The sequence below is a fragment of the Gopherus flavomarginatus genome, chromosome 7 (genome assembly GCF_025201925.1).
Source record: "Gopherus flavomarginatus isolate rGopFla2 chromosome 7, rGopFla2.mat.asm, whole genome shotgun sequence".
Classification (NCBI taxonomy): Eukaryota; Metazoa; Chordata; order Testudines; family Testudinidae; genus Gopherus; species Gopherus flavomarginatus.
The window spans coordinates 98104893-98118631 of NC_066623.1; the positions used below are offsets into that span (position 1 = coordinate 98104893).

Consider the following 13739-nt stretch of genomic DNA (forward strand, 5'->3'; position numbering starts at 1 on the left):
ATTGGAAAGAGTTCAGAGGAAAGCAACAAAAATTATAAAAATAAGTTTAGGGCTGTTATAAAGAGGATGGTGGTCACTGGTGGATCTCCATGTCCACTGAAGGTAAAGCAATGGGGTTGAATCTGCAGCACCAGCAAGGGAGATTTAGGTTAAATATTAGGAGAAAACTAACTAAAAGGATAGTTAAGCACTGGAATAGGCTTCTAAGAGAGGATGTGGAATCCCCATCGCTGAAGGTTTTGAAGAACAGGTTGGACAAACACCTGTCAGGGTGATCTGGGTTTATATGGTCGTGCCTCACTTCAGGTGGCTGGACTAGATGACCTCTCCAGGTCCCTTCCAGCCCTGCTGCCATAATTGTTATTAGTTAAGGCTATTTTGTAATAAGCTATTTTTAGCAACCTGTCTTTTGTCAGATCTTCCTGTCCTGTTACCTTCAGACCTTTACCAAGCCTCATTTTGCACCTCTGCCTTTCAGTCTTGAAGTAGGATGTCGCTGGAAGGCTCCCTGGCCGAGCATTTCAGGATGAATTATATGGAGTGACTTATTGTGCATTAGTGACTCATTGGTGCACCTGATGAACCAACCACCTGTGCTCAGAAATCTCTCTGCTCCTCTTATGTGCAGCTCTACAAGGCTCTTTGGTCTCTGGGGAAGCAGTGGGGACCAGCCTTCCCTTGCAGAGCGCACCAGTCAGCCCTCAGGCTGTGCTCAGCGCTGAGCACCCTGTCAGCCCTCGGCAAACGCCACGTAACGCCCGTGGGCTCCTTATAGCTGCTTCGGCGGCCTCTTGCCCCGAAAGCCGGACAGCCAGGGGATCGCCATCTGCGGGAGCATCCCGGCTAGGGCTTCGGGCTCTGCCCCTCCCCGCAGCGGGCGATCCTGACGGAGGGGGCGGTGTCCCTCCCTTCCCACAGGCTGAGCGTGGGGGCTGAGGGTCTTTGCCCCGCCTGAAGGTGACAAGGGGCGGGGGCAGGAGGAAAGGACCAGTCTACCTTAAGGCCGCGGGGACACGCCGTGCGCATGCGCAGACCCCGCGGGACTGCCTGGGTCTGAGGGCAGCTGTCTGCGCTGAGCCAGGAGGAGACGAGGGTGCCGCGGAGCCAGGGCTGCTTGCTCTTCCGCTCGTCCGCCGGACTCGCCTCGAGCGCCGACGGACCCGGGGCGCCCCGCGCGCGCACAGGGAGCCGTTGGGCCCGTGGCCATGCGGGGCAGCGCGTGAGCGAAGCGGGGCGGCCGGGCTCCCCCCTCACTCTCCCGTCGTCGTCGCCTAGAAGTCGCACGCGGAAGCGGTGAGTGAGCCCGAGACTCGGAGCGCAGCTGAGGCCGAGCGCGGTGAGCTGGGCGCCCTCTCGGCCGCGCTTGCTGCCCCATGGCGCGGGCTGCCCCTGGCAGCCAGGCAGGGCGCGTAGAGGGGAATCGCGGGACAGCGCGAGCCTCCGGCTAGGGGGCCGCAGAGCGGGGGCTGCACTGGGCGGCAGGGGGCTTTGGGGTGGCCTTGACTTTAAGACGGGAGATCAAGAGTTAAACATCCCCCCTCCCTAAAAAAAAAAAAAAGCTGCCTTTGCAAATTGGATTTTCACCGCCCAGCCAGAAGCGATATGGCTGACATCCTGTTTATATCATGCAAGAACATCCTGTCTTCTCCAGGCTGTTGTATTTGAGGCAAGCCTCCCCCTGCCCCCCCCTTTAGTCGGGTTAGTTTTCACACATCCCAGTAACCACAGTGCAGTGAGCAGGATCAAACTTCGTCCCTGCTCCAGTTCTGTGTGATATGCATAAACATACGGGAATAATTAGTGCTGGGTGTTCGCTACTTATTGCAGTTATTCCTATTAATGCAGTTGATCTGGACTAGATGTCATACCGCAGATGTGTACTTTAGGGAACATTTTGGGTGGATGGAGGGGCAAGCAAGCTGTAACTCTTGGGGAATGTTGACTTGGAAGACAAGCCATCATAATAAGGGCTGGATGTGTAGACTTCCTTATTCTGACGCGTTGTAATGTTAGGTATGAAGTAGGAAAAAGGAACTGTTCTTTTCAGACAGGAATAGGTGTGGTCCAGGTGAAAGCTCACAAGGGGCTTAATGCTTGACTAACTTAAGGTCACCCTAAAAAGTGACATTTTTACATTTAGTTTAGATAAGAAAATGCACCCTATTAAGGTCTGTATTGCTAAACTCCTGTGGGCAGGAATTGTGGTAGTGTTGACAATACCTAAATCTTCCTGTCTGAGATGTTTACACTCTTAGTAAATTTTCTGTTTGATGCCATGTGTATTGATGGAAAAAACTGTTAAATTTGCTACTTCATGCTACAGGTTGTGATAGTTTAAAGTGTTGAAATTCCATTTAAGAAAACAGTTTGTTCCTATGGACTGAGGATAATCAAATCATTACACTAGAGAATAAAGTTATATCCTGAAAAAGTATCAGCATGGCGTATTGGCATTGGAAGATACAAAATAGTGTGATCCTGATAAGTGCTCATTAGTACTAGGAACGATGTGTAAAAATGGCAACTTTTTGCTCACAAAATCTGTTCCTTGTGATACTCAGAGGGCTTGTCTACACTTGAAAGTAAATTCACCCTATCTTAATCTGAATTAAAAGTGTAGTAGCTGAATATTTTTTTTTTAAGAATTTTTTAAAAATCTGTTAGCTGAAACAAAGCTATGAAAAAAAAATGCGTGTTGACACGAGCTGGAGTAGAATTTTACAAATGCAAGATTTTCTTGGTGGAGATGCACAAACCAGAAAGGACCCACATTAACTAATTTCAAGATCACAAATTTTCCACATCATCATCAGTTTTTTTTTTTTTGGTGCATATAGTTTACTTTAGGTAAATGAAGCTAAATACTTTGAAATATAATTACTCTTAGTTTTGGTTTTACTTATGCAGACTAAGGGCCAGATCTGGCAAATCCTGTTACAAAATGTTTGCAGGATTGGGACCTAGTTAGCATTGTCACTGCCAGTGTACCTCTTTTTTTGATTGAAGAGAAGATGCTTTCTCCTGGCACCCTTCATAATCTCTAGTTTATTGTGCATTTTAGACATTAACTATAAAGTGTCTAAATTAGCTCTTGTTAGGTAAACATTGAGAGAGAATGGCTGAGTTGCCTAACTGGCATATCGCATCTGATCTTCAGGCCCATCCAAGTACCTGCACCCCAAACATCTAACAGAATTAACATTAGTGTTAGCAGTATAAACACTATAGTCAAGTTAGGAGGGGACTATTTTAAAAATACATGTACTAAGAGTCTAGTAGTAGACTATAGACATAGAAAATTATTAATTGTAAAATATGTCTATACCCATGCTTAAGTATATGGGGATTAGAACAGAGACTACGTAGCTGTCTTTCAATATGAAAAATGCTTAAACTCAGTCTTGTTACAAATAGCACCAATCTTATGAAGTGTAAGTGTACATTAGAATCCTTTATTTGAAAAATCGGGTGTTTGGGTAATAAGGAGATTTGGTCCTACATAGCTTATGATGCCATGGAATAGTACTTCAGGCACTGAAAATGTGGAGGATACAACCAATCTACAACTAAGAGTTGGGTTTACACTGAGCTATGTATTACATTTGACAAGGTATTTTGACTGAGTTTTTCAACTTTTTCGTAATTTTAACTCCAGAGATTACTTGGACAAGTTACATTCTCTGTACAAGAGATTTCATATAGGCTCTTCTGTTTTGGGGCAAAATCAAAAGTACAAGTTCCCTGACTCTGGCTGAGTAGCATGACATATCTTAGATGCTGCTTAATCACTAGTACAATGTGCACTAAGTTCTATTGTGACCATATATGGGGAGTGGTAGGCACTTCCTCTGTGCACTTTTAAGTGTGCAGGAAATTGCACCTTGAACTCAATTTGTACTAGATGGCATTACATGGCAGGTTCCTCTGTAAATACAAAGCAGGTTACCTAGACTGGAGCAGTACATGCATTCAGATAACTTTGGAAGATTAGAAAAAGAATTTATGGTTCTTGTGTCATAAATGAGATTAGACTGGTATCAGATGTGGAATATTAAAATATAATTTGCACACATAATCCCACAGTTCTCTTTCTATTTTGCAAATGCTGTCTACTTTCCACTTGGGGTTCACAATACTTGCAAGCAGGGTGGATTTGATTTAATTGATTTATATCACTACTCAGGAAAACTCAGTTTAATCATGAATTTATACATTAAAGTGCATTCTTTTTGGTTGTTATAACCTTAATACGTATCTTCACAACTCAGATGTAGGTTTCATTTTTAGAAGGTACACACTATACATTTTTTAACAGTGTTTTATTTTGAAAACTTTTCAGATTAGTTTTACTGCTTTTTCAGAAAATGAATGAATGATTATTTCATTTACCTTTGGTAAATGAAGCAGATATTTATGAAGTCATTAGGAGGTGAAATATCTCCAATTCAACAGGTTAATCATTAATTTTGGAAGATTTTTGTGCCAGGCTGTATTAGGAGGAGACCACCACCAAACAGACATTTAAATTGTTTTATTTAACTAAAACAACAACATTATGTATTCTGGATTGTTTTCTTCAACAGTAAACATGCTTGTTTTGTTAAAATATTATATGTCCCTCGCTTCTCACATTTACCTCCAGACTTCTCCTTCTCCAGATCTATTCCGCCCCCAACAGTCTTCTGTTCATTGAACTTTTTGAAACTTTGCACTTTTAGGTAGAGGTAAGGGATTGACTCCGTGTACGCAAATTTGCAGAAGGACAATATAGTTGAGGTCTGTTATTTCTCAGCTCTATATATTAAAAACATTTTTGCTGTTAACAAGCATGTTACCTCTGGGGACACAAATCCACAGTTTGAGAACTGCAAAACTAAGCATCTCTGATGGTATCTTCTAGACTGAGCACTGAGTCCCATTGGGTAGTAGAAAGATTAATCTAAATCTGTACAGAAGCCTGTGGAACCGCGTAAGATTGGGTCCTTAATCCATGAACTATTGGAACTCATTTACAAAATTTTTCTTAAACATTACATGAATATATTGTCTCATACTATAGAATTAGAATTTATAATCCCTATTCCATGATGAGATATTTTTGAGCTAATCTATCTTTAGATAGGTTTTTTCCTCAAAAAGCATTTTATTAAAAAAATCCGATTTAAATAAAAAATCCGATTTTTGATTAAAAAAAATCATTGATTTTTATCCACCCTGTTTGCAAGGCATTTCATCTAATTCCAGTAAGAAGAATTTGCTAATCTTGTACAGAGCAAGTCCACAAACAGAGTTTTTGTTAGGAGGGATTAGAAAAAACTTGCTATACTGTGCTTAAACAATCAAAGTCTCAAACAGTTTAAATAAATTACTGAAGAATATAAGCGTGTTTAAAACTGGAAAGAATCTCTAATTTCATTAAATTCAAGAAATCTCAGTATTCAAAGAATAAGATTAGTTACTTTTTAAAGAAGATTCATATTAAAATATGGTTCTAAAAGAGAATCTTATTCTGTAATTAGGAATATTAACAGAGTTTTGGAACGGTTGAGTATTTCCAAATTAACTTGTTTATGGTCTTTATTAAAATAGTGCTAAATACCAGGAAGTAAAAACCACATCAAGTATATAATAGGAAAACAAACTGGTGTCTAAATTGCAAAACGAAAAACAAAGCATTTATTGGGAATTTTTCTTGACATGTTATAAAAAGATGTGACAGAACTTTTGCAGTCGAACCAATCCTTGTTTTATTAGTCTCTTTATGTTTACTTCAGAAAGGTGAAATCCACAATAAGATTTCTAGTACTCTTGTACCTTTACCATTGGAAGTATTTTCCGCACATCTAGGATGACTGAAAGTTACAGTTACACGGGATTCTTTATTGGTTGAATAAAGACACTTACTGGGAATGGTGCTCTCACAAAGACTGTGTTTGTGCTGTGATCAACAGTAATTTGTAAAAGCTATAGAAATGTTCATGCATTTTATAGTGTTGCAAACCAGTGCCTGGATCTCTCTCAAACCCACGTGCAGGCTTCCCCCTTCCTGTGTGGAAGTATAAGCCGCCACCACCACAATACTCTCCAAGACCATACAGGGAGATTCTGGAATTGGAGGTCTACACAGAGGGAAGAGTAGGAGGGATGCACATATCCCCCCACCTACCCCTCTAAGCTGTATTATTTTTTTCCACAGAGCACTCCAAAGGGATTCCTGGGTCACCATGCTGCCACAGTTTGGTGGTGATGCATGAAGAGTGCCATGGGTCAGATTCAATGTTGAACCAAATCCCCTAGAATCCATGCAGGTCTTTGGGGATCTGCCAAGTTTGAGGGTGGACCCTCCATCTTATTGGTGATAGTACTACTTCTCCACCCCTTCCACCGAATCTTGGAGAAACTCCAAAAGAGAGTCCTCAGACATTCTACCTCAGAGCTTATTCTGAATTTTTCTAAACAGCAAGGTGTTTGGATTATTTTGGTAAGTACTGGTTAAAAAACAATATACAGAGGGGCAAGAAATTTATATCTGTAGGTAAGGATCAGAGTTTGATCATACATCCAGCCTGAGCTGGAGGAGATGGACATATTTTACACTGAAAACATGACAAAATAGGTCTTAGGCTTCATGAAGAATACCAGTGAGCTAAAAAAGCAGGTTTATAAACAAGAAGAGTTAGTTTATAGAGACGAGCCTGAGCTGCAAAATTTAGATGCTGATCTCAAAGAAGTTTGGATCCATGGTCTTGGTCTTGGCCCCTTATCTCATCTATTGGAAGTTAATGAACAGTTGGAAGTATATTTGCCCTTCAGTATTAAGGAGCTGTATGCATGTGGAGGGGAAGATAATCCTTTGAATGATAAATTGGCAGCATTTGAGCCTTTCTTCCCTTTCCTCTCCAAAAGTTGCAGTTCCTTACAGGAACAATATAAGCTTTAACGCAATAATAAAATCCTTGGTGTATTCAGGATGTGAACACAACCATAAAATCTCTGGAGTACTCAGGATGCAGTTAAGATTTTTCAGGTCTGGGTAATAGCAAACAAACGCTGCATTTATAGCAAATTGCTTTCAGTGTTTTGAACATATGATTCAGACAGTTATTGTGCTTTCTGCTTGCTCTGTTCAGCAATAAAGCTTTTTAGAGGGCTGAAGGATACCAAAATCCATCTTAGTAGGAGAATAGAACAAACAGAAGAAGAGGTACCTGAACCTCAAGAGGTAGGATTTTGAGAACTCAGGAGTAAAATAGTCATAAAGGGACAAAAGATTTAAAACACCCTCCCCTTATTTTTAAACTTGCCGTTACAATAGCTACAGTTAGACATGAAAGATTAGAAGAAAAATTATTCTATTAAATTACTTTGTCGTTTTGACAGTTTTTGTATGGTCACTGTCAACATTTCCTTCTGTTTGTCCGTTTATATGAATCTTTCACAGACTAAGAGAATTTTTTAGAATAACTAGGAAAGTGACAAAAAAAATCCACAGATTGACAGGGTGTCTCATAGGCAGGTTTGCAGGAGAGAATTACTGGTTTTCGAGTGGGCTGTGTCCCTCTAAGGAATCTATCAAGATGTTTATTCCCTGCTCCTCATCACAATATCTGAGTGCTTTACAGAAGTTCACCAACTAAGTAAGTGGTATTTCACATAACATGCTTTCTCTGATTGGTTAAGTAGGGTAGTAAGCTATCTAATAAATAACTAATAGAAAAAAAATAGTAAGCTCGAGGAAATAATTGGAACAACAAATTCCATTTAGATCAATACAAAATGAGACACTTTTCATGTCTTGCTTTTGTCATCCTCATTATAATACAGGTCTGTCGCATCTTATGCGTATTTAACATGCGTGATTTCAGCTTTATGCGGTTGGCAAAAACAAAAAAATGAAAAATAATTTTAATACTGTAACTGTAGTGTGGGCGATTCCGCCTGCCGTTCAACTCAATGTAATTTTGACTATACACGGTTTTCGCTTTACGCGCTAACCATGGAAAGGAACCCCCGCGTAAGATGAGACTCGCCTGTAGCTTGTTTTTGTCACAGTTGGCACTTGTCTGGATATTTCTGATGCCAACGTTGACATGAATATACTTCTCTCTATTCATAGGAGTTGTATCATAAGTTAACACTTGTTAATCTTTTTAATAGGTATCTTTTGCCGGACTGTTCATTTTTCTGCAGATAAAATGGGGGAAGGGAAAGGGTGGGAAGTTATAGGATTGAGTTAGCAGACAAAGTTCAAGTTATGCTGAACTAAGGGAGAAAGTGGCTGAGAAGTCAGTGAAAACAAATGAGGGGATACTGACTACAGTTTATTTGATAAGAACATATTTGAAACTGGCCCTTAGATTCAAAGGGAATGTTTACACAGGATCTGGTAACTCCAATGCCCATTGAAGGATAAGAACATTATATTTTCTGTCACCTAAATGGATATTAGTTTTGCCATGTTGATACAAGAGAGACTCACTTTTGCTAACAATCCTTATAACTGAGAAGCCCCGGTGATCCAGAATAACAGGTCACAGTTCTAATCTAGCTCTGCTGCTGCTGAGCTCCAAAAATAGCAAGAACAGCCTAATGTTAACTAGGTGTTAAACAAGTAATACACCATAGCAGGCTAACAAAACCACAACAGGTATTGACAGCTGATAGCTTTGTGCTTTTTAAGTATTTGGAATCTTACTCATTTTAATGTGGTGATTTACTTAAAGGGGAGGGAGGTGTCAGCTGTTGGACTTGGCTTGTCCAGTACTCAATAGTATGTCATACTGACATATGTCTGGCTTCTGACCTATTTAAGTTTTAAAAAGTTAAATTTCTAACTAAGCTTAAGAATATGAACAGATGTAGTTATGGTCTCCCTGAGTCTGCATACTGAGTGAAACACCTGAAACAGGTGTATACTCCATCCTCTTACCACTTACCAATGGGGTGTTAATTCTTGGAGGGGGAGTCAAAAGACCTGTGTTCTGATCTTGGCTCTGCAACTTTCCTGCTGTCTGACCTTGAGCAAGTCACTTCTCTGTGCCTGTTTCTCCTTGCATTCGGAGTATCTGACAGGCCTTAGCACCTTTCTCCTGTATTTGTTTCCCGTGGGAGCTAGGTGCTTGCCTGTAATCGATGTTGAAAAATTCCCACCAGGAGCTTTAACACTGGGAAGCACTTAGGGGCAGGGACTGTCTCATTCTATATGTTTTGGGCCCTACCAATTTCACGGTCATAGGATTTTAAAAATAGTAAATTTCTTTATTTCAGTGTTGTTATTGTAGGGGTCCTGACCCAAAAAGGAATGGGTGGGGGTTTGCAAGGTTATTGTAGGGAGAGTTGCGGTACTGCTACCCTTACTCTGCGCTGCTGCCTCCAGAGTTGAGCACCTGGCCAACAGCTGCCGCTTTCCAGCTCTGAAGCAGCCAGCTCTGAAGCAGCAAAGTAAGGGTGGCAATACTGCAACCCCCCCTAAAAACCTTGTGACCCCCCTGCAACACCCTTTTGGGGCAGGACCCCCAACTTGAGAAATGCTGGTGTCCCCATGAAATTTTTGTAGTATAGGGTAAAAGACCAAATTTCACGAGGAAGGGACCAGATTTCATGGTCCGTGGTGCGTTTTTCATGGCCGTTAATTTGGTAGGGCTCTATATATGTTTGTACAGTGTCTACTACAGTAGAATCCTGAACGGTTGTAGCCTCTAACAGCTAGTTATACAAATGATTAGTGACTCTGAACCCTAATGACTACTGAAGTATCACTACCTTTTCATTGTTGATCACTTCAGCAGCACCATTCTGAGAAATATTCTGAGAATGAATGGCATTTGGGATTGTCATCCATTGTGACAACTGGCATAGTAGGAATTTACAGGGAATTGAGATCTTTTGTTAAAATGAGTTATTAGTGGTAGTCATTAACCATCATCATCTAACTCCTACATTAAACTTCAGTTGGTGAAAACTAGCTTGCTAATGTTCCAAGTGAAACTATATTTTTCAAATTGCTTCATTTTTATTAGTTGGAAATACTTAGAATGAACCCATACCCAGTTCCACTGTAGCAAACAGGAAAACAATCTGTCCCACTGTAATTGTATTTTTTGTTGACTAATCCACATAGGATGAATCAGACTCATCCTGTTGCCAAAAAGGAATAGAAGGTTAATTTATATTTTAATTTGAAATAAAAAAAAAGTGCTAATTCTTCAAAAGTGAATGTTTGTTTGTTTTAGATTCCTTGTGACATGGGTGCTGACTTTCAGCTTTCCCCCCCAAGGTGCTCCACCCTGCTCCCCCACCCACCCCCCAAGGAGGACACCACCTAAGCCCTGCCTTTTCCTGCTCCTGCTCTGCCCCCACCCAGCCTTTTCCCACCCCCACTCTGCCCCTTCCCTAAGGCTCCGCCCCACCTTTTCCCACCCCAGTTCCACTCCCTCCTCTGAGCACGCTCTTCCTTTTCTCTGCCTCTTCCTGCCCCTCCAAGAGGTGCGGGGGTGGGGGGAGGAGGGAGGAGCTGATTGGTGAGGGCCTGCTGAACAACTGATCTGGTGGGTTTTGAGCACCCACTAGTTTTTTTTCCCCCATAGGTGCTCCAGCCTCGGTGCACTCAGTCAGCGTCTATGCTTTGTCATCCTGAAACCTAACCTGAACAGGTGATATAAGGATGTCTATAACAGCAGTATACTTCCCAGCTCTCTTCTCCCACTACCTAAAACTAAGAATTGGCATGAGCCATTGGGTTGATTGTGCTGATTTTCTCTCACACTAAAGTTCTCTGGCTAAGCTTATTTTATTTAACCTGTCTTGAGTTGGAGACAGCAGAGTAGGATAGAAGGACTGAAACTAAGTACCTCTACATAACCTTTGACATTTCAGATCTGACAGCTGGGCTTGGGATATGTCTAGGTAGCAAGCAGAACCCTGCAGCAGTGAGCCTCAGAACCTGGGTCTGCAGACCCAGGCTCGCAATATGGCATTAAAAATAGCTATGTAGACATTTGGGTTTGGACTAGAGTTCAGGCTCTGAAGCCTAAGGAGCGGGATGGGCTTCAGCAGCCAAGCCCAAACCAAACATCTGCCCACCTATTTTTAGTGCTATAGCGTGAGCCTGAGTCTCGCCGCTGCAGGATACTGCTTGGGGTGTAGACAAACCCTCTGAGACTTGGAACTTGTCTATGCTTGAAATGCTACAGCGTTTCAGTATAGACACTACGTCAGCATAGGTAATCCACCTCCCTGGGAGGCAGTAAGTAAGTTGATGGACGAATTCTTCCGTTGACCTAGTGCTGTCTGCATGGGGACTTGGGTCAATTTAATTACCTCGCTCCGGGTATGGATTTTTCACACTACTGAGTGTTGTAATTATGCCAACCTAATTTTCTAGCATGGACCACGTTGATATATTGGCTGTTCAATACTCAGTAGATATCAAAGTTAGTCAAGACTGTTTGTTTAAAAAAGACCTTTCGACTTGCTTAGTTTGTACTTTCCTGCCTCTTGGTCAGTTTCACTAGTTCTCTAGTCACCAAAGGCCTTTTTCCTTCCCCTACTAAGATTTTTCCCATTGTTGCTACCTCCCATGCATGGTAACAACCACAGTGATGCTAGCATAGTCAAGGCGGATGCCGTAGTGTGACTGTTGCCCTGAATGATAACATCCTAGCAATTTTGGTGAAACTGTAGGAAGATAGTGTGTCAAGAGTGTTGCTAGAGAAAGCGTGTGGCAGGGCTTGCTTTAACAAAAACTTAATTTCCCCCCTTTGCTTATTACCTTTTAAATGGTTATTCATAGCTTTTCAGCCAATTATGAATGTTATAGTAATCATCTGTTTATAAAATTTGGTTGTGTGCTCAAGTGCAGGCCAGGAAATTATCTTTTCAGAGTTTGCTAACCAGAGGAGTTAAGATCCAAATCTTTCCCTTAACTCATCTTAATAAGTGATTGAAAAATCGTTAGTTCTACAGCTTGTTGCATAACATGCCATGGTTACGTACTGTTACTCACTTTCCATAAAGGCATATATGGGGCCATAGGTGAGAATTGATATCGTGTACACAAAATTGTTTCATTATTGACATTTCATTTGCTGCTTCAGTTTCTTCACTGCTAGTAATTCTAATTTCATGTATCCTTCAGGGAAATGGTGATGTTGTGTTGGTACATCCTCCCAGATGGAACTTTTGAAAATCTATATCCAGTTTTGCCAATGTGGAACAAATGGATTTGTGATTGAAAAAGTCATTTGAGACAAATTTGACACGTTAAAATTTAACTTTTGTTTCCTTTGAGTTAGCTTGTCCTGATTATTCAAACCTAGACTCTGTGCACAGTTTGTCAGGAGGTGAAACTCACAGGACTAACTGGTTTAGTCTCACATTTTTAGAGACATATTGCTGTGCATAGAAACACAAAATAAAACTAAAATGGCAACTCAAGAACTTGGGCACCTGTATGATTCCAACAATTTGCTGTTGCTTGGCATCCATAAGTCACTTATGTCCAGTTTCCCCTTTTCAGCAGAGTTTAAGATCATACTGAACACTTTGTTTGGACTAAGTCATATTTGTTTACCAGGCATTAGTCAGGTGCTTAAGCTAGATGTGTCCCCTTTTACGTGACGCTGGATTGCTTCATATTGAGGTCTGTTCGTTTGCATTGTTTGCTGTTTGCGCAGTGTTGCCAAGCCACATAAGTGTCATGGAGCCACTTACACTGTAATCATTTCTCTGGTATATGCCTTTACTCAAGCGGATTGCCTCTTACACGATGAGAAAAAGGAAAACTCAACCCTCAAATATATTTGAAACAGCTGTGATTATAGGCAGACATTTGTTCAATCCAAGTTATACATTTTGTACATACTCCTTGTCTGTCTTGTTTACTCAGGAAGAGGTAGAAATACTGAACTATGTTGGGAATGAGAGGCTATTTCAGCATTCTGTAGGTATGGCCTGCATTCCTTGTTCTTACCTAGGCGTATAACTTTGCATTTGGTTGTATTAAAATGCATTTTTTGCATGAGCCTTACTTACCAAAGTATGATTACCCTGTCCTCATTTACCATTCCATCAGTCTTTGTCATCTGCAACGTTTTATCAGCAGTTTGTATATTTATTTCCCACTCATCTATGAAAGTGTTGAATAGCATCAGACCTAGTACTGATCTCTGCAGAACCCCACTAGAAACACACTCGTTCCATAATCATTCCTGTTGACTTCAATTTGTTCTCCAACTCTCAACATATAAGCCTTCCCAACTTCTCCACTTTCTCTGTGGCATTTTTTGTCCTGGTTTGGTGGCCTGAGGATTGTAGATGGAATAACATATATTATACACCCCCTCACACCTATGGTTCTAGAACTATAGCATGACACTTCTTCCCCTCCCTCCCTGTAATGAGGAGTTCCATTAGAGTGGTTTACATTCCTAATGGACTCAGATTCTTCTGATGTGATCTTATGACTTCATGGCCTTCATAACTATCTCTCTCTCTCTCTAAGACAAAAATCCCTGACTCCCCCAGACAAAGGATGGCTTAAATGCCTTTTATTTGACTTTTAAAAATTAAGTATTGATTTTTTTCCCCAAGAGTCTCAATATCTAAAAAAATCTTGACAGAGGATACTCAGAAGTTCACATCTTCCAGAAAGTGCAGCTATGGTCAGAAAAATGACTCTAAAAACCAACCAACTGAATATTCCTATTCAGCATCTCTCTGATTCCTGTTTGCCTTAGGGT

At 41.1% G+C, this 13739-nt stretch overlaps 1 protein-coding gene across 6 annotated transcripts in view; it reads left to right on the plus strand.

Annotated features, from left to right (window-relative positions):
- The first annotated feature begins 1053 nt into the window (after nucleotides 1-1053).
- Nucleotides 1054-13739, plus strand: part of JAK1 (Janus kinase 1) — a 107178-nt gene continuing 94492 nt past the window's right edge. For all 6 annotated transcript variants that reach the window (XM_050961973.1, XM_050961971.1, XM_050961975.1 and 3 more), the window contains exon 1: nucleotides 1054-1293. The gene's annotated coding sequence lies outside the window, so the exon portion shown is untranslated. The remainder of the gene's footprint in view (nucleotides 1294-13739) is intronic.